The sequence below is a fragment of the Sciurus carolinensis genome, unplaced genomic scaffold, assembly GCF_902686445.1.
Source record: "Sciurus carolinensis unplaced genomic scaffold, mSciCar1.2, whole genome shotgun sequence".
NCBI lineage: Eukaryota > Metazoa > Chordata > Mammalia > Rodentia > Sciuridae > Sciurus > Sciurus carolinensis.
Window position 1 is genome coordinate 497,903 of NW_025920211.1, and position 21,369 is coordinate 519,271.

Genomic DNA, 21,369 nt, shown 5'->3' on the forward strand with positions numbered 1-21,369 from the left:
CCTACCCTCTGCTCCTCAGATCCTGCCAGTTTCCAAGTGCTCACAAACCCGTCCTAAGGGGAACAAACACACTGCAACTCGGAAATGCACGGGATGTATCCACTTGTTCCTCCCGCCTTGGCTGCAGGGCACACTCTGTCACTGGACAGCCATCATGATCCCAGGCTTGCTGGGGCCTGGAGCTCTCTGCAGCTGCCCCACATCAGACAGGACCAGGGCACAGCCCCAAGAAAAGATCCAAATTTAAAACTGCATGGACGGGGCCTGGGTCTGGGGCTCAGTGGCAGAGTGCTTGCCTGTCATGTGGGAGGCACTGAGTTCCAACCTCAGCGTTCATAAAAATAAAAAAATAAAATAAACTTCTATTAACATCTAAAAAATTATTAGAAATAAAAACTGCCTGTACAGTTTCTACTGAACACATGTCGCTTGTACACCATTGTAGAATTAAAGACTCTAAGTCCAGCCAACAGGAGTTGAGAACTGCCTGTCTTGTGACTCTACAACATTGGACATGTTCAGAATCACCCACTGCCTTGAGCCCTCACATCTCTCAAGACATCTTTGACTTCCATGAGCTTGACGGTTTCAAAGATTAGTGGCCAGTTCTTCAGCAGCAAATCCGTTTTGGCTTGCCTGATGCTGATTAGATTCAGGTTAAAGTCTCTGGCCAGCCTCACAGAAGAAATGCTATGCATCACATCCTCTCAGGTGGACACAATTTCAACTTGTTCCACTCCTGGTGATGTTCACTTGGTCTCTTAAGTTAGTGGCTGCTTGGGCACTTATTCCTTAAACTTATTCCTTTTTCCCTTCTAACTCACAAGCCTCCTACAGAGAAACAATGAAGTTATATGAATTTACCATTCCTCAAACTTTCAATTTATTCACTTTTATCAGTATGGTCTCATCTTTCCTGCTTTTATTCAAAGTAGTAATAATTCATTACTATTGTTTACTTGGATGCTTTAATTGTCCCAGGTTTGGCAGGTAGGAATCCCTTCAAGCTGGGTTCTGTGTCCTTTGGACATGTACTCATGGTTTTTCATAGTCTCTGCCACAATAAAATATTCCAACATCGCTTGTACTTTCCCTGCTCCAGCCCTGAAATTGGACATTTTTCCAAGGAATTCTATTTCCTTTCATGAGGATTGCTACACAAAAGCCACCTGTCATTCCAGTGGCTTGGGAGGCTGAGGCAGGAGGATTTTGAGTTCAAAGGCAGCCTCAGCAACATATCGAGGCCCTAAGCAACTTAGCACAACAGTGGCTCAAAATAAAGAAATAAAAAGGGCTGGGGATGTGGATCATTGGTTACATGGCCCTAGGTTCAATCCCTGCTACAAAATAAAATATAAAGCAGGTATGTGAGAACTCATTGCTAACAGGGTAACCCCAGGACCTCTCTGGAAAGAGCTAGGTCTGTGTGTGTACATATGACACATGTATTTACACACAGGCATACACATCTGTCATGCAACGACATTGTCTGTATGTATACATAGTCTACATACAGAAAAACTGAGTTCACAATGATGCGTCCTGCGATCCACTCCCCGTGTTCATTCTTTCTTCTTTCCATGTTCACAGCTCTGTTTTGCAACAGAGAAACCCAGCCTCCACCACCCTTGATATATTTACTTGCTGATCAACCCTCTCTTGGTGCCAACCTCCACACCCAAGAGACACCCTCCTCACCCTGTGCTCCATATTCCCAGATGACAGGCACCTACACCTCCCTCACCTGCCCTATGTGATGACTTTCCCCAGCAGAAGGAAGAAAGGACACATGGGTTTTTTATAGCAATTATTGCTTTGGCAAGTCCCATCCCCTTCTGGTTATGTTACTGGATGTCAGGTGAATGGGGGGAAGGAAGGCTGTCTTGTCTCCTGGATGGACAGCTGACACTTAATACACAACCCACCGGCAGCTTAAGGAGGCTCAGTGGTAAGAAACAGGCTGGGGAAAGGGAGCTTAAAGCTCTGTTTTCAATAGGCCGGTGAAATGCCACGTTTGTCTAGCAAACACAGAGGGATGCTGGGGAAGACACTGAAGAAGCCCAGAAAGGAGCCCATCCCATGAGGTGCTTCTAAGACATCTGTGACAGAACCCATGCAGAGTTTGTAACAGCAGCCTGGGGGACTCTAGGTGACATGGAAAGAAGGGAGCAGGGAGGTTGTGCAGCACCTGGACAGCCACAGAGGGGTGCCGAGTTTTGATGCACAGTGGAGATTTCTGTCACATGCTTCTGAAAAGGTCATGAGGTCTGTGTTAACCCAGCCCATTCAAATGATGGGCAGGTGGGCAGGGCAGCAATCAAAAAGCCACAAGGGGACTTCCAGCTTCAGTTACAGCATGCAAAGAGCTTGGGAAGCACCCCTCCCATAAATACAAGCAGAGGCCAAGCAGACTGCAAATCACAGGATTTTCTTGGACTCATCGGAGAACTGAGGTCACAGGTCAAAACATAACCCCCAAAGCTAAAGTGGCACAGGGGAATTCCCAGGGACACAGCTGGGACCTGCTCCCCAAGTGTTGAGGTCATGAACTGGAAGACACTTCAGTAGTGAGTCTGACAAACTGCAGGTGGCTGAGTGTGAACAAGAATAAGAAACTCCTGGTGCTGCAGTCTTAAGGGACCCCAAGGCAGCACAGGTATTCTCACCAGAACCCCACCAGTTCCCAATGAAAGACCCCAGGGAGACCTGCCCACCTCTCTGGACAAGGGAAGAATAAGGCCATGTGGCATCCTCAGGGCTCCACCCCAGCTGAGGAAGGGCCTTCTCTGGCTCCTGTGTCTCTTCCGGTTTTTCTCTCACCAAGGGATGGGAGGAAGTGACTAGGAATCACATGGGAAGGTCACAGGTCAGGGTTACAGGTCCACTGATGACTGAGATTGACTGATGATTCTAGGACCCTCCCCCTTGCCAACAGCAAAAGCTCCAGGATAAATGAGAGCACATGACAGCTCAAAGAGCAGGGAGACTGGGAAGTTCTGAACCCAAGGACAGAGGGGAGACCCAACCAGGGACATGGAGGAATGTGAGGCCTCTGGTACCTTCAGCTACAGTAAACTGCAAAGAGCCAAGAACCAGTCAGAATAGCAAAACTCATACTGAAGATGATTCCCTCAATCATTATTACTTATATATATATATATATATATATATATATATACATATATATATAAAACATGTCAGTATGCAAGAAAAAACAGATTATTAAAAGATAAAGCATGCATTGGAATGACACACAGATATGACAGATCTTGGTACTTTGAGAGAATTTTTAAAATAATTGTGATTTATAGGTGAAGGGCTCTAAAGAAAAGGTACAGAGTATGGAAGACTAGGTCATGAAAGCAGAGAGATGGAAACTCTAAGAAATGAAAAACAAAATAAATAGAAATAAACCAAAATGAAGATTGCCCTTAATGGCTCATCAGTAGATGGGACAGTCAAGAAAACAATCAGTGAACTTGAAGACAGATCAACAGAAACTCCCACTGAAAAGTCAAAAGAGAGAGACACAGACACAGGAAGTACAGAATATCTGAGTGCTTGGATAATTCCCAAAAGAATAAGAACCCCAAACTGGAAAAACAGGAGAAGAGGAAAGCAATCATGTGAAGCAATAATGACCAAGAATTTTCCAAAATTAATGACACACCCCCAGATCACAGATCCAAGAAGTACAAAGAACACCACGCAGAAAATTATAAAAAAACAAAGGAAAAATATTTACAAATCTACACTGAGGTATATCATATTCAAATTGCAGAAACCAAGAAGAAAATCTTTAAGGAAGCTGGGGTGTGAAACAGACAACCTAGGAAGAACACCTTAATTACAGCAGACTTCTCCAAGCATGTGCTCAAGGGAATTGAAATAGTTGAAAGAAAGGAATCACCAACCAATATGTCTATGTGCAGTGAGACCTTTTTTTTTTTTTTTAAATTGAATACTTGGTATTGAATCCAGGGGTGCTCTACCAGACAGCCACACCCCCGGGTTTTTTGTTCATTTTGAGACAGGGCTTCCATAAATTGCAGAGGCTGGCCTCAAACTTGTGATCCTCCTCAGTCACCCAAATTGGTAAGATTACTAGCATGGACTACTGGCCAGGCTAGGTTCAGTGAAATTGTCCTTCATAATTAGAAAACAAAGATTTTCTTGAACAACACAGGAAATTCAATTCCAGCAGACCCAACCATCAAATTCTTCAGAGAGAAAAAAAAAAACACATAGGTCAAGTAGCTCTGAGCTATATAAAAAAGAGAAATGTGTCTGAAAAGAAATAAATGAGGATAAATTAAATTTCTTATTTTTCCTATTCCTAAGTAATCTAAAAGAAATGATTAAAGGGTTAACAAAACATTTATTGAGTGATTACTGTATGTAAATAAGTGAAATGAATGACTACAACATCATAAAAGATGAGAGAGGATCTGGGAATACTATTATCTCTGCATCTCAGCCATGCATGGTACTGTACACCTACAATCCCAGTGGCTCAGGAGGCTGAGGCAGGAGGATCACAAGTTTAAGGCCAGCCTCAACAATTCTGAGACCTTGTCTCAAAACAAAACTAAAAATGGACTGGGGATATGGCTCAGTGCTTAAGCGTCCCTGGGTTCAACCTTCAGTACAAGAAAAAGAAAAAGAAAACTACATTTCATGTGAAACACCATAATATTTAAAGGTAGACATAGACTAATCTGGAAATTATGTTCCAATCAAGAAATATATACTACAAATTCTTTTCAAGCTATTTTTGGCAAGATAATAGATAAACCAAAGGAATCACAAAGTATTCGCTTGGTAAAGAAGTCAGGAAAAGTGGTTCAAAAGAAAAAGAACAGAGCAACAAATAGAAAACAGTTGCAAACATGGTAGAGATTCATCTAACAGTGCCAACAATCACTTTACATATGAATGGTCTAAATACAACAACCAAAAATGCCCAGTGATTTTCAGAGTAGACTTAAAAAAAAAAAAGGAAGAAAAGAAAGCAGAGGCTCACAAGAAACCCATCCTCACAGTGACATAAAGTAAAAAAACAGGGGAGGCGCTAGGGTTGTAGCTCAGTGGCAGAGTGCTTGCCTAGTATGCTCAACGCCCTGACTTCAATTGTTTATACCACAAAAAATTCCACCAGCAAACAGGATCCACCAACATATAAAAGAAATTATATCTCATAATCTAGTGGGACTTGCTCCAAATATGCAAGAATGGTCCAGCATTCAAAAATTAATCAATAGAGAAGTAGGGGGGAAAAAAACACAAAATCATTACAATTGATACACAAAGCATTTGACAAAAATCGAACACCCAATCATGATTAAAGGAAAAAACATAGCAAATGAGAAATCAAGAACTTGTCTAACTTGATAATATCAGTTACCTTCTCCCCCCAAAACCCTACAATTAACATCATACTTATGGAGAAACTCAACACTTTCCTGATAACCAGGAACAAGGTAAAGACAACTTCTCCTATCACTCCTATTCAACATCACACTGAAAGACACAGCTAATATGCTAAGACAAAAAGAGGAGACAGAAGGTATACAGAGAGAGAAGAGAAATAAAACTTTGTTCAAAGATGACCATGCTTTCCTTTAGAAAAATAAAGGAAAGAATCAAGAAAAACTTAAGGAACTAAGAAGCATAGCAGAGCCCCTGGGCAGAAGGATAACATGACAACTGCTTTCCAACACTCCAGCAAAGGACAGCTGTAACTTGGGGAGGGGGAGTAGACACCATTGACAAGTAAGAAATACTTTTGTCAGGCACAGCCTAAGTGAATATGCACAGGATGTATACGCATAAATCTAAATGACTCTGAGGAAAGAAATCTCTCTGATAAGCGGATGATGACACATAATGGGGGGTCGGAGGGGAGCAAGAATGGAGGAAGGAGGGACTCTAGAGGGAAAAGAGGGGTGGGAGGGGCGGGGGGGCAAAGGAAAAAAAAAACCAGAAAGTATCAAACACCAAAAAAAAAAAAGAAAAGAAAAGAAAAACTACAAATTTTGCTCAGATTTCAGTTGGGACTGCTCTAACACCTTTACAATACTGAAGCTTTTGATCCAAAAATATATTGTATATCACCATTTATGTGTTCTTTAATTTTTGTCAAAAGCTCAATTTTTTTCTCTGTAGGGTTTTGATTAATTTTCTGATATTCTTATCTTTTATGTAAACAATTTGCATGTTGCTATAAAATACAATTTAAAAAACTTTAAACTTCTACATCTTTTTGCTGGAATGTAGAAACAGCACTGATTTTTTTTATATAACCTTGTATTCAGCAAATTGTTATTTTTAGAATTATGAATGTTTATTGTAATAATTTATCTATGGGTTATCTTGAATTTTCTACATACAGAAACACAATAAAAGTTTTATATTTTCCTTTAAAAAAAAAAGTAGATCGAAATAGAGATACTCCATATTCATAGGTTGGAAGAGCCAATACTTGTTCAGATGTCAGTTCCTCCCAACTTGACTTATGGCTTCAAAGTAACCCCAATAAAAATGCCATCGAGCTATTTTGGAAGTACTGACAACTCACAAAAAAGTTTATGAAAAAAAAAAGAGAGACCTAGAAGAAGGCACCACAATACTTAAGAAAAACATAGTTGGAGGAACACTACATGTTTTCAAGGTTTACTACGAAGCCACAGTCATCAAGACAGTGTGCTGCCAGCAGTAGAATCAACACAGGTCAGTGGACCAGCGGAGAGCCCGGAGGCAGACTGACAGAGCAGACAGTCTTTAACGCAGGAACAAAGGTGCATCAATGGGGAAGGATAACATTCAAGAAATGTTGCTGAACAATTAAACACCAACATGCAAAGGGCCAAACAATGAACCTAGACGCAGTCTTTACCAGACGTGCCCGAGAAATGCAGAAGAAAGCAAAAATGAACCCGAGGCAGGGCCATCCTGACCTCGTGTCTCCCAAGAAATCCCCACCTGCGACTCAGCCCCGGGCTGGGAGCTGCGGGCCCGCCACCCCCTCGAGCCCCTTACCGCTGAGGCCACCGCCCCCCTCGCCTGCCCGCCTTGCCGCCCTAGGATGAAGGAGCCGCTGCTCCTCTGGGCCACCCAGAGCTTCAGGGCGTCCTTCAGCAGCACCTCGTCGGGCTTCTTTCCCTTTCTTCTGGTGCCCTGCTCCACGTCGCCGGGGCCAAGGCCGCACGTGGCCCAGCTCGCTCGGGAGGAGGCGGCGGCGGCGGCTGCTCGGGAAACGCAGACCGGCGGATGCCCAGCGCCGGCACTTCCGCAAGCGTAGCGGGAGGAGCGCTCCCCGCGAAACCCGCGCAGCCGCGCACCAGCCGCGCACCCCGCGCAACCGGCCCGGCCGCCCAGGCAGCGTCCGCACCACCCCTGAGCACCTCTCAGTCCGCAGGATGCAGAGGCGCCTCCCAGGTTTCCGGGTCCCAACCCCGGGCTGGGAGCGGCAGGCGCGGTGGGAAGCGAGACCCCAGGCCCGGCTCACCCCCGCGCCCCCCTTACCGGTGAGGTGACCGATCCCCTCGCCGTGCCCGCAGCGCCGCTGTGTCAAGAAGTACCCGCTGCTCTTCTGGGCCACCCAGATCTTCAGGGTTCTTCACCTGCACCTCCTCGGGCTTGAGCCACATCCCAGCGATCCGGCCGCGCTGGGGGGAGCCGCTTCATATCGCCGGGCCACCAGCAGCACAGAGCCCAGTTCGCTTGGGAGGAGGAGGCGGCAGCAGCGGTAGCGCGAGAACCCCACGCCCACAGGTGTCCAGCGCTCCAATTCCCAGAGCGCAGTGGGAGGAGCTCGCCCCGGGCAGCCGGCGCGCCGCCCCGCCCCCGTCCTGCCCAACTTCGCAGCGGCCCCGCCCCAGGCCGCCCCCACCCCGCCGGCTCCCGTGGCAAGTCCTGGGTTACTGCGTCCCAGTCGCCAGACTCAGCGTTCCCCAGAGGGAGGAGGTCCGATCCCGCTGCCAGGTCCCCTTCCTCCAGTCCCCGCACAGATCGCGGGGAGCGCCTGGGCAGCGGCGGGCTCCAACCCCCGGGTGGTGGCTCCTGGGAAAGAGCTCAGGGTGGCAGGAGCCTACCCCACAGGCCTCATTCCAACAGGTGGAGGAAGAACCTGGGGAAGAGACCTCTTGCTCTCCAAGCTGCGGGTTGCCCAGCCCAGAGCGCTTTATCTTGGGAAGGACAGAATGCACCAATGCAAACCAGTAAAGCAAGTGTGTTTGTGTTTTAAATAACATTTTGGAGATCTCCCAAAAACAGCATGAAAAACAAAAACGATTATGTTTGGACTTTTTAGCACACTTTCTTAAAGTTTTTTTAATTCCCACATCATACTTGTCCATATTTAAGACACTCCACTACATGTTTACGCTGGGTAATGATCCTATCAGTATAACTGGCATATCCATCACAGGATCATCATTTCTTTGAAGGCACATTTGTGAAGCTCTCACTAGGGAACTGACTGAGCTGCAGGAAAGCTAGAGGTTGGGGAACCTGATGCATGTGTCAGACCAAACTCAACACCAGACATCCTAAGGTAGGATATTAGAGCCACCGTTAGGGGTCCCATATTCTGAAATGGTCATTTGTTCTTAGAGAATGTGGGAGGCTGGAATCACAGAGTGAGGTGATAATAGTGAAAAGCTGCAGGGCATGTGGAGGTAGGTTTAAAACAGTATTTCCACGATTAACATATAAAAATCAATAACTTTCCTACCAATAGTATCTCCCCCAAAGCTTGAGAATAATCTAACCAAGGAGGTGAAAGGCCTCTACAATGAAAATTATAGAACACTGAAAAGAGTAATTGAAGAGGACCTCAGAAGATGGAAAGGCCTCTCCCATGTTCGTGGTAGACAATTAATATTATTAAAATGGTCCTATTACCAAAAGCAATCCACAGATTGAAAGCAATTCCCATCAAAATACCAATGGTATTCTTCACAGAAGTAGGAGAAGCAGTCCTAAAATTCATAGGAAAAAATAAAAGATTCAGAATAATAAAATTATGTTATAATTTTATGAGTAATAAAAGTGATGCTGAAGGTATCACAATATTCATTCTTAGTACACTTCAGAGCTACAGGAACAAAAAGAGCATGGTACTGGCTTCAAAACATGAAGACCAATGGAGCAGATAGAAGATATAGAAACCAATTCAAGTAGATATAGTCATCTGCTCCTTCACAAAGTTGCCAAAACCATTGAAGAAAAGACCACCTTTTAAAATAATTGTGCCGGGAAAACTGGATGTCCACATGTAGAAGAATGAAACTAGGTCCCTGTCACTTGCACTGCACCAGTCAACTCAAAGTGGATCAAAGACCTAGGAATTAGACCAGAGCCACCGCAACTGCTAGGAGAAATAGTGTCAACACCCATCATATCTGCTCAGGCACTGACTTCCTTAATAAGACTCCTAAACTCAAGAAAGAAGACCAAGAATCAATAAGTGGGATAACCTCAAATGAAAAAGCTTCTGCACAGCAAAGGAAACAAGAGCAGGAAGAGATAGCCTACAGAATGGCAAAAAAATCTTTGCCACCTACTCTTCTCACAGGAAATTTATATACAAAAATACATAAAGAACCAAAAAAACCCAAAAAGCATAAATGCTTTTAATAAATGAGTAAAAGAGCTAAATAGACATTTCTCAAAGAAGAAATATAAAGGACCAACAAATATATGAAAAAATGTTCAACATTCCCAGCAATCAGGGAAATGCCAAGTGAGATTCCATCTCACTTCAATCAGAATAGAAATCAAGAATACACATAATAGTAAATGCTGGCAAGGAGGTGAGCAGGAAAGGTACATTCATTCATACATTGTTGGTGGCACTGCAAATTTGTACAACCCTTTGGAAGGCACTATGGAGAATAATCAAAAGACTGGGAATGGAACCACCATAGGACCCAGCTATCCCACTCCTTGGTATTTACCCAAAAGAAGTAAAATTAGTATTCTAAATCGATATGTCAATATTTATAGCAGCACACACAATAGCCAAGTCATGGAACCAGCCCAGGTGCCCATCAACAGATGAATGGATAATGAAAATATGGTATATATACAAAATGGAGTTTTACTCAGTCATGAAGAAAAATGAAATTTTGTCAGTTGCTGGGAAATGGATGGAACTGGAGAACTTGTTAAGTGAAATGAACCAAACTCAGAAAGTCAAGGGTTGAATGTTTATTCTCATATGCAGAAGTTAGTGAGAAATGAGAAAATTTAAAAAGGGGGGATCCCATGACAATAGAAGGGAGAAGACTGAGGTACAGGAGAGGGATGGAGGGGAATGGAGGAGGGATTGGAAGAGTGGAACTACAGAATGAAATTGACCAAACCATGCTATATCACCTATGACCATATCACCGCAAATATCACCTTTATATATACTAATGCAACGATTAAAAAACAATAATTAAATGGAAGGAAGATTAGTAGCAAGGAGGAAGGGGGTGGGGAGGGAAAAGGACAGTACTGGGACTTAAAAGGAGCAAAATTATGTTATCTGCATCTATGAATGCATCACAGTCCCACTCTTATGTATAATTATAATGTACTATTAAAAACATTTAAATGTAATAAAACATCTAAAAATGATAATAAAAATGAATGATAATAAAAACCTTTAAAATTATTTAAAATGAGAATTTCCTAAAGGTTATTTTAGAAAAAGATACATAATAAATTACCTTGAACAAGCTGGGTGGAGTGGGGAGTCCTCAAAGCAATCTCCCCAGGGAAGCAATTAAATCCAACACCCTAGCCAACAAGGTGAAGAAAAAGTCCATCACCGTGGTTTTAAAAAAGGAATCACTTACACTGTGACTGTTAATTAGGACAGAACTTAAAAGTACTAGTGAAATCCTTACAGGACACCTGAGACCAAACAGAGCCCTTCACAAATGCCTAGCAACCTGTTTGCAGAGGATCCAAGATGATCAGTTCAGAAATTCTGATCAGTCAAGAGGCGTGTCTCATGACTGTAATCCCAGTGGTTTGGGAGGCTGAGGCAGGAGGATCACAAGTTCAAACACAGCCTTAGCAACTTAGTAAGGCCCCAAGCAACTCAGCAAGACCCTGTCTCAAAATTTTAAAAAATGAAATTGGCTAGGGATGTGGCTCAGTGTTTGAGCACACCTGGTTCAATCTCTGGTACCAAAGAGGAAAAAAAAGAAAAAGAAACCCTGATCAGATTCAGTAGAGGACCCTTTGGAAAGGAACTGTCAAGACCACTCACCCAGGCAGCAGGGAAGCCAGCGGTCAAGGACTAACCAGCCACAGACAAATTTCCTCTGGGCAGGAAAAGAAACGGAGGAAGTCAGCTATAATCAGGGGCTTGGGGTATACCAGGGTATACAGAGTAGGGAGGCATGACAAGAAAATATGCCTTCCAGAAATATTCACTGGCACCTGCCACTTCCAATGTCCTTCTAGGCCCTGAAGTTGCAGAAATAAATGGGAGATGGGCCTGCCCTAAAGAAGAGGTAGGAAAACAGATGCAGAAAAGGGTAGTAGAAATCAAAAGCCATGTCTACATGGAGCAGTGAGAACACACAGTGTGACTGGCCAGTTCCAGGGGATGAGGAAGTAGAAATGATCATATCCTGAGCCACTTGGCTCTTGCCTACATATGTGTATTGGGAAGCAGCTGAGGATAAGGTAGGGGATTGAATTCTAGAGTGTTCAACCAAAAGAGGTGAAGTGTAACATTGGATTTAGCAATAGTTACAAACATGCATGCGCTCACCTGGGATCCATTATTTAATATATTACATATTGGAGTGGTAAAAATATTTTGGAAAATGTGGTATGAATATACTGTGAATACACTGAAAACCACTGAATCCTTAGTTGATAGACCTTTATTTTTTTCATTTATTTACATGCGGTGCTGAGACTGGAACCCAGTGCTTCACACAGAGTGCTCTGCCACTGAGCCTCGACCCCAGCCACTGAACCCTTTAAAAGGTACTTGGAGAAAACAGATGGTTTTTGCCTGTAACCTTGGGTCCATATAAATACCCCTGATATGATTGGAAGATTAATATTCTTAAACTACTATAATTATATATATAAAATTTAAGTACAACATAAAACAATCTTACATAAAAAATGATTTATAAATTTATTCTAAAATCCATATTCATGCCTATATATCTATTCTTTATATTCTCCTTTGAATTCATCTTAACATCTGACTGGTTTCCTTATCAACTAAGGAGTTGGAAAATATCTCTCATCCATGTTCGTTTTGTATTTAATGACAGCCACGATTTCAACTTTTAGAAAATCACACCTAAGCAGTTAGAAGGGGCACAGGGTTAGCAGGATGCTGAAATTATTTCATTGCAGTTGGCAGATGGAAAAAGAAGAGAGGTCAAAAGGAAAGGACCTTCAAAGATACTTTCCCCCTCCTACCCTGAACACAAATTCTCCACTGTACTTATACCCTGTGGCAAGAAAAGATGATAGTCCCTTAGCCTGGAGCCCTTGGTGAAGCACATCTGGAGAGGCAGGCATGGTTAGCACACTTCTGTCCCTGTGGCAATTTGAGAACAATCACAGGGGCAAGGGACACAGCAAGCTGAATTTAGGGTGATGAACAGAGATGATAGCAAACCACCATTCAAAAGTTCACAACCATGGCACATGCTTGCAATCACATCTATTCAGGAGGCTGAAGCTGGAGTATCGTACATTCAAGGCCAGCCTCAGCAACTCAGTGAGAATATCTCAAAATAAAAGATAAAAAGTGTTGGGGAATTAACCCAGTATTAAAGAACTGGTCTAAAATGTGCAAGGTCGTGGGCTCAATCCTCAGTCCACAGAAGAAAACCAAACAAAACAAGAACTTCATAACCACCATGGTTTTCTGGTACCATGAACTGGGCTGGTGAGGACTGACTGAAATGACCACGGGTTTGGTGAGAATCCTCAAAAATCTCTTTTCAGAGGATCTCAAAGGTTCCAAACACAAAGTAATGATAAAGAGATGGAAACGTGCTCGGCATGGTGGCTCATGGCTATAATCACGGTGACTCAGAAATTGAGGCTGGAGGATCACAAGTTTGAGGCTATCCTAGGCAACTTACTGAGATGCTGTCTCAAAAAAAGAATAAAGCGTTGGGGGATGGGCACATAGCACAGCTGGTAGAGCACTTGCCTTGGAAGCACAAGGCACTGGGTTCAATCCCTAGTACCACAAAAAAAGGGTGGGTTGGGAATGTGGCTCAGTGTTTAAGTGTCTCTGGGTTCAATACCTGTAACAACAACAACAAAAAAGATGGAAGCATTCATTACCTCCATTTGATCCATACTGACTGCATACCTGCATTAAAATATCATATCCCATAAATATGTACAATTATTACTTGTTTAAAATTGATTTAAAATGTTAAGGTGATTTGATCATTACATACTTTATACATGCATGAAATTATAATACTCTACCCTATAAATTTTTATAAAATAAGTTTTCAAATAAATAAAAAATACTATCTAAAAAAATAAAAAATAAATTCTTCTTCTCATAGAAAGTAGGGACAGTGCCTTGCAACACTATCTGTGTGATCTTGCTTTTACTCAAGGGTGGCACTGGGCTGGGACCCCTCTCCTAAACCCACAACCCTGGCTCAGGTCCCTGCTATTGGCTTAACCTGCCCATGTCAGTCCGTTCTGCACATCACCTCCTGTCCCTTGCTCTTTTTCACACCAAGAAATAAGGAAAAATGAAAATGAGCTAGAAATGGGTAAGAAAAACTGAGTATTCTGAGAATTGTAGGCCGAAGGCAAGAAGGAAATTGTAAGACACTTCCAATTTCTATTCCTAAGTAAAGCTCTTCAGTTCTTACTAAAACTGCCACTTGTCTTATCTGCAGACTTTCATCTTCCATTTGTTTCAAATTAGTTACTAAGTGAAGTTGTTTTCAGTGTTCCACTGATTTAACTTTGTTGTTTTTGCTTTGTTTTGTTTTGTTTTTGATACAGGGTCTCACTAAATTGCTGAGATCGGCTTTGAACTTGGGATCCTTCTGCCTCAGGCTCCCAAGTTGCTGGGATTACATGTGTGCACCACTGCAATCAACCTCATTTAAGTTTTTTTTAACTGAGGCTGAGGTAGGAGGATCGAGAGTTCAAAGATAGCCTCAACAACTTAGCAAGGCACTAAAAAACTCAGTAAGACCCTGTTTCTAACAATAAAATATTAAAAAAGGGGGGATGTGGCTCAGTGACTAAGTGCCCCTGGGTTCAATCCCTGGTACCAAAAATAAATAAATCAATAAACGAATAAATAAATAAATAAAAGTCAGCTCCACAGTCCTTTGGGCACTTGGTCAAGACAACACTAACTATGGGCCCCCATAGCTGACAAATTATTTGACACTCCCTCAAACTGACATTCTTTAAATATTTTTTCAGCATTTTCTTAGTTGTGGTACAAAGAACAGATTGTCTACTATTAAATCTGAACATCTCTTTCTGTACATTAAAAATAAAGGATTTATTATATGTCTCTGAAACACAAAATTGCACTGGAAAATTAAGGAGCAATTACTCAAAGTGTTGCAAGAGAAAGAGCATTCATGAATGAGGAGTTCCTCATGGTACAGGAAGAGGACTTTGTTGATTGAAGCAGGTAGACCCAAGAATCAATAACAAGGCCCACAGCATCAGGACAAAAACTGGGCAGCAAGTCTCATCTAAGTCACACAGAAGGAGTGGTTTTTTTAATAATGAGTGTTAACCATTTTCCCAGGACACAAAAGTTGGTCAGAAGACAGAAGGATGGTGGACATCTTCATTATTGCCCTTTTCCATGAGCATGGGACTCAGACATTGACAGGTTGTAAATGACAACTTTCACAATTTAGAAACAAAATTTTTGTTGTGGTTTTAGGAATTGAACCCACAGGGGGCTGTCCCACTGAATGATATCCATCTTTTTTATTTTCAACACGGTTTTCCTAAGTTGTCAAGACTGACTTTGAACTTGCTATCCTCTTGCCTTAACCTCCCAAGTAGCTGGGTTTAGAGTAGTGTGCCACAATGCGTGGCCATTTGAATTTTGTAAGTGAGGTTTTGAGTGTGTGTGTGAACCGTGGTCCCTGTGAATGCTAAGCACGTGCTTTACTGCTAAGCTGTGTCCCCATCTGACATTTACATTTTTCTTACAATTGATTTTCAAGTCACCATTTTTCTACTAGTTATTGCTGGACAGTCTACCTGGCTTACACTTCCTAAAATATGCTCCAAACATACTTACCTGTTCTTTCTTCTGCTTTGCACATCACAAATACTTCCCTACCTCTCTGTACTTCATAGCACAGGTACACCCATCCAAACCCAAATAAAGAACAGGCCCTTTTTAGAGGAGGGCGGCAGGAGACAGGTGTTCAGACCAGGGACTCGCTGGCCATCTGAAACCCACTGGGGGTTGTTGTATCCCTGGACCATAGCAAAATGTGGGAGTGAAGCCGTTCCTTTCCTGGTCTTTGGAATGATTGATCTCAGTAGGGCAGCATTTGGGATGTGGCCTCCCTTGTAGGATGCATGCTCCACATGGAGCTGGCTAGCAACAATAGCAGAACATGTCTAACATGAGGTGTCTGAGTTGGTCATACTTTCCTCCCTTGTCAAATACTTGGGGAAAATAACTTAGCAGAGGACTCCTGTTTTGACTCTGGGTTTCACAGCTTTCCATTTGGTCCTGAACTGTGGCTGCCCATAGTAGCAGAGGGTTTGGCACCTGCAAGCTATTGAGCACTTGCCAACCAGGTGATTTAATGGGAGATAAGGAGACTGAGAGAGGGAAGGAGAGAAAGACAGGAAGAAGAGGAGGACTACTACTAGGAGAATGAGGATTAAGAGGAGCCCCCAGCAAAAATATATGTGTACTGAGGGCATCCCCCTCTTCAGGTCTTCTTCCATCAATGCCCAACCTTCTTCCATTTTCTCCCACTGCTTAGTGTTGTCTTCATCTTGACTGAGTATTTCATGATCACATCAGAGCACTCATCATGGGATGCTTCCCCTAAAACCCACCAGTGAGCATTGCTGAACTGGGGGCCAAACCTTGAGCACATGAGTTGTCTGTGGGAGATTTCAGATGCAATCCCTAGGGGTATCCTTTGGCACATTCAAGCTGCAGGAAAGGTGCTCATGTACATCAGCATGTTTTTAATCTATATACCAAAAATTGTGAATTGTGAAGACCAATAATAGTGAACTTGTGGTAGAGACAGTATGATTTGTGTTTTTTGTTTATAAAATCTAAGTCGTATTTTTTTAATGTGTAGCCATTTGCCAAATAGGACAAGAATCTTCAGCTGCTACTCACTCACTGTGGGAGGGGAGCACTCAGAAAACACATCTTGCTGGGTGAAGTTAATGGTCTCCATGTTTTTGTCCACCTCTAATTCATATGTTGAGATCCTAACCCACAGGGTGTTGATACTGGAAGCGGGCAGTGGGATATGATTATGTGCCTATGGGATTGGTGTCCTCACAAAACAGGGTTATGAGTGCACACGGGAACACTTCCACCACATAGGACCCAGTGAGAAGGCACTGGGAACCAGGAAATTGGCCCTTACCAAAGACTGAATGTTCTGGTACCCTGATCTTGGACTACCCAGTATCAGACACTATAAGAAACTGAATCTGTATTGTTTGAAAACAATTCAGCATATCGTATTTTCTGTAGCAGCCCAAATTGTCTATGACAGGTATTCAAATGGCAATATTCTAGGGTTCAATTTCTCTTTCAACAGCTCCACAGGGTAAACTGGTCGGGTAAGTTATGTTCTAAGATTTTAATTATGTCATATATTTTTTAAACAAACTATCTTAAATTTTGAACCAACAGTAGTTATACTTTAAAAAACTCCAGTCGTTTCAGTTCTTGAGTCTTTAAAATTTTATTATGTGATTTATTTTGTATGTGAAATTCCCCTTTTGTGGGTTTATGGTCTAATTATGTTTGCATTTCTAAGTCACTTATGACTTGGTTCCAGTTGTAAATGTGATGTTGCTGTCATGCTCTAATTTTCCTTATTCTTTATGCTTTATTTACTTACACCTTTTATATCCACTTAATATTTAGAATTATTTTGGGGGGAGAGATTATAAATATATGATTTAATCTGTAATATTTAAGTAGGAGATATAAGGATTTACTTCTTCAGAGTAATCCTATTTGAGAAGAGTGTTACATGGAATATGGAATGGAATAGTAAAAGCCAAGATAATACAATATTAATAATTTAAATATACTGTTATATATCATTTAACAATTTAGCAAAGTCATTTTACTTAGTTCTGAAAGCATTTCCAATAATAGTTGTGATTACTCTGAGACAGTCATTATTAATATTACTATTCAGTTGAATGTTCTGTAAAGTGGAGATAATAACAAGTACATAGGCTCTTGTGAATATGAAATGCATAAGTATATCTGAAATTTATGAGTTTTGATTTTAAGATTCATATAAATTTATAAATCAATTTCACCTTAATACAATATACAAAAATATAGAATAGTGCCTGCATAATTTGCATTTGTGGGAGGTCTAAAAATATTATCTATTCAAAGATGTTCCCATCCTAATCTCAAGAACTGGAGGAGATTCATTGTTATATGACCAGAGGAAATTAAGATTGTAGGTAGGATTAAGGTTGTCAGTCACATGCTAAATAGATCACCCTAGAACAGCCAGGCCAACTCAGTGTAATTGCAAGGCCTTTTCAAACTTGAGTGATTGAAGCAGATTCTAGAGAAAATATGACAGAAAGCAAAGATGAAGTCATGCAAAGTGAAGCCTCAGTCCAGTTCTCCTACTTTAAATGATCAACAGAAGCCACAGGTCAAGAATGCCACCAAGTCCTAGAAGACAGAAAAAGCAAGCCATGGAATTCTTGCTTCAGCCTCTCAGTTGTGTTTTAATCTACTAAATTAGTAATAATTTTTGCAACGGCAATCAGAAACATGAGTCCTCAAAAAGTATTACTTTTCATAAATCCCAATTTTAAGATGAATAAAATGAGCAAAAGAGGATTAATATTTCTAGGATCATATTGTAAACCTTAGAATTATAATATAAATGCACGTTGTGAAAATTAATGACTATTCTTTACTTTTAATCACAATGTTGAAGTTTTTAATGCTTGCAATACTACCAGAAAAAAAATTAAAGGCCCTTGTTCCCAGCCCGCAGCAGCTTCAACTTAGCCTGAGAGGAACAAAGTGCTGTGGGAGTCAGAGACTTGGTGGTGGCTACATGGATCTGCTCTGCCTCCTGGTCATCCTCCTTTTTCCTGTTCAGGCCTTGCCTGTGTGCATGTTTTCTTACAAAGGACGATTTAGGATCCATTGATTGATTCCTAGCGCTCCCCCTTTGCTCTTTGTTCCTTACCCCGCTGCCTCTATCCCAGGTGCTTTGCTGTCCCCGTGCCAGCATCAGAATGCAAGACTTGCTAGCCACTATGTGCTTTTGGTCTTGGCTTAGCCCCTGCAGCCTCTTCTCTGCCAACTGTTCCATTGCTGAGTTCTTCTCGCCCGGATGCCTCGCTGGCGCCATGGTGACAGCAACCTCCGTGTTGCAGTGGACAGGCATTAGTGCTGGTGTCCCCACCCCTCTGAGGAACTCCACACACCTGTTGCAGCTGCAGGAGGAGGACCTCCGTGAGTTCATCTGTACATCTACAATGTGTGCAGTCTGGAGACAGAACAGCGGGCTGCAGCTGCAGGTGACTGAGTGGAAAGAGGTGCACAGTTGCTAGTTCAAGGGATTCAAGGCACTATAAGAAACCCAGCTGGCCCATGCACCACAAGCACTAGAGGATGCAACTCAAGAGTCGGCCAAGCTGCAGATCAACTTAGGTAAATGCAAGACCAAGCATGACTAGCTTCTCCTCAATTATGCTAAGAAAGAATCTGATCTTAATTGAACCTAGATCAAGCTTTGAGAATGTGGAGCAGCACTGAACTCTAAAGATGCAACTCTAGCTACTGCACTTGGTGTTTGAAACAAGTTTGGAGGGAGATTTAGAGGACCTGAAGGATCAGCTTGCCCAGTTGGAAGCCTCATTAACTGCTGCCAAAAATACAGAAGAAACTTTACTTAAAGTGGATTTGGAGAATCATTTTCAGAGCATTTCTGAGGATTTGGAGTTTCGTAAAAACATGTATGAAGAGGAGATTAATGAGACAAGAAAGCATGAAACACACTTGGTAAAAGTGGATTCTGGATGTCAGATCAAGTAAGTGTACAAGTAGGCTCAAGTCCTTCATGAGGTGAGAAAGCAACATGATGCCCAATTGAGGCTGTACAAGGAAAAGGTGGAGCAGATTTACCATGCCAAACTTGAGAATCCCAGACTCACCTCGGAGATGAATACTGCTACTGTCAACAGTGCCAGGGAAGAAATGATGGAAAGTCCTGTGAGAATTTAAAGCCTTTCATCTCTACTTTCTATTCTACAGAAGTCTAGATAGAGAATGTTTGAAAAGAATTCAAGAGTTTGAGGGCTTTCTTGCAAAGAAAGAGGGAACGTTCATTGTATGCAACAGAGAGCAATGGGGAATAAGGGATAAGGGATCAGATGCAGCAACAGCTGATTGATTATGAACAACTTCTTGATGTTAAACTTGAAATCCGTGCCTATGGGAAACTCCTAAAAGGCAAAGAAAAGCTGTTGAAGCTCTCTACGAATCCTTCTTCCCATGTGTCAGTGCCCTGTGCATCCTCAAGGTGTAGTGTGTGCACAAGTAGAGGAGAGCAGAAGGGAGTTCACGTGGAATAATCAGAGGTCAGAAGTAGTATCAGCATCTTTCATTCCACCTCAACCACTGGGAATGTGTGCATTGAAAAGATCGAGGTTGATGGGAAATTTATTCAATTGAAAAAAGTGAAAAACACTTGTGAAGAGGATCAACCAATGGCAGGCAGAGATAATCAGGAAAATTGTAGACACATTGATCCTCACAATATACTTCAAGATATGTGCTGAAGGCAGGTCAGACTGTTTCAATGGGGGATGCAAATGCTGGTGTCATGACCAGTTCTCCCACTGACCTCTTCTACAAGAACCAGAATTCTTGGGCACTGGTGAAGATGTGTAGGTTGTATTGAAAAATTTGCAGGGAGAGGAGGTTATACAAAGAAGTACAGTCTTTTAAAGAACTATACCTAAAGAGGAAGAATTAAGTGGAGTGATTATTTAGGAAGAACGATTCCACCATCAGGGAGCCCAAAGATCATCCAACAGAAGCTATGAAATTATGTAAACTTCTCAAGTCAACTGTCTTCCTTAAGGTAAAGATGTATGTTAATCCTTAAGGTTATATGATGCAGAGCCTTCTCAAAAGCACAGACTATTTTTATATTTCTTTTATGTAAATTTTTAAGCTTGTGAATCTGATGACCTTAATTTCCTTTTTGTCATGGAAACTTTTGTAAAATAAATCATATCCATATGCTTTGTTGCAATATGTGAAATATTGACACTATTAACTGTTTACTGTGTGGAAAGGGTCACTCACAATTTTTGACTTTAAAAAAACATGTGTTTTCTTTTTAATTTTTAAATTTCTTTGAGAATGTGAGGGGAGGATAAATAAATCACTGTTTGTCTGGCTTCATTTGAAGATTGCCTCATACAGATTAGCAATCTGCTCTTGATTGTTTTCTGCTATAAAGAACAGTGCTGCTAGGGAGTGGGGAAAGCATTTTTCAATCTATTGAACTTCTGTACTGAATTTTTTTTTTGTGATAATCATTCAAAGTAACAACATTTTTAAAATGGAAAAGAGACATTTAGTAAGATGATTGATGTTAATCTAATCATAATGTAAACAATCTGGATGAAGAATTCCACAAATCTTGGTTTTATGGTTACTTCTCTTAGATTCTTAATTCCTGAGGGGAGTGAGGATGGGGTGGTGGGCTGGAGGGAGGGACTTCTCTACTAAAATGCATCAATATCATGTTTAAATATTTATATGACATTAAAAACAAAAATTCTGCTTTAATATTAAACCCCCCAAAATTAAAGAGAAAACAACTCAATTTTCTATACAGTTTTTATATAATCATCATAATATGGTTACATAAATCATTCAAGTAACTAACATTTCTGATTATGAGCCAAAAGAAATGTAGGTTAAATTCTAAACTCGCCTTAGTTTTTATAAATCAAATGTATGATAAATTATAGAATATATACAGTATGATTTTTGGTACCCAAGAATAATTTTTATTATTTCATTACAAATAAGAATATTTGCATTCTAATTCCTGACTAGCTTAACTACCTTTATGTCACATAAAATTGCAATAGAAA

The 21,369-nt window shown here is 41.5% G+C and overlaps 2 pseudogenes; one reads left to right on the top strand and one right to left on the bottom strand.

The window, feature by feature from the left end:
* LOC124975103 (TBC1 domain family member 8-like) overlaps positions 1 to 7,649 on the bottom strand; it is a 37,273-nt pseudogene extending 29,624 nt beyond the window's left edge.
* A 10,954-nt stretch (positions 7,650 to 18,603) lies between these two features.
* Positions 18,604 to 20,314, top strand: LOC124975104 (lamin-B1-like; annotated as a pseudogene).
* Positions 20,315 to 21,369: the final 1,055 nt, after the last annotated feature.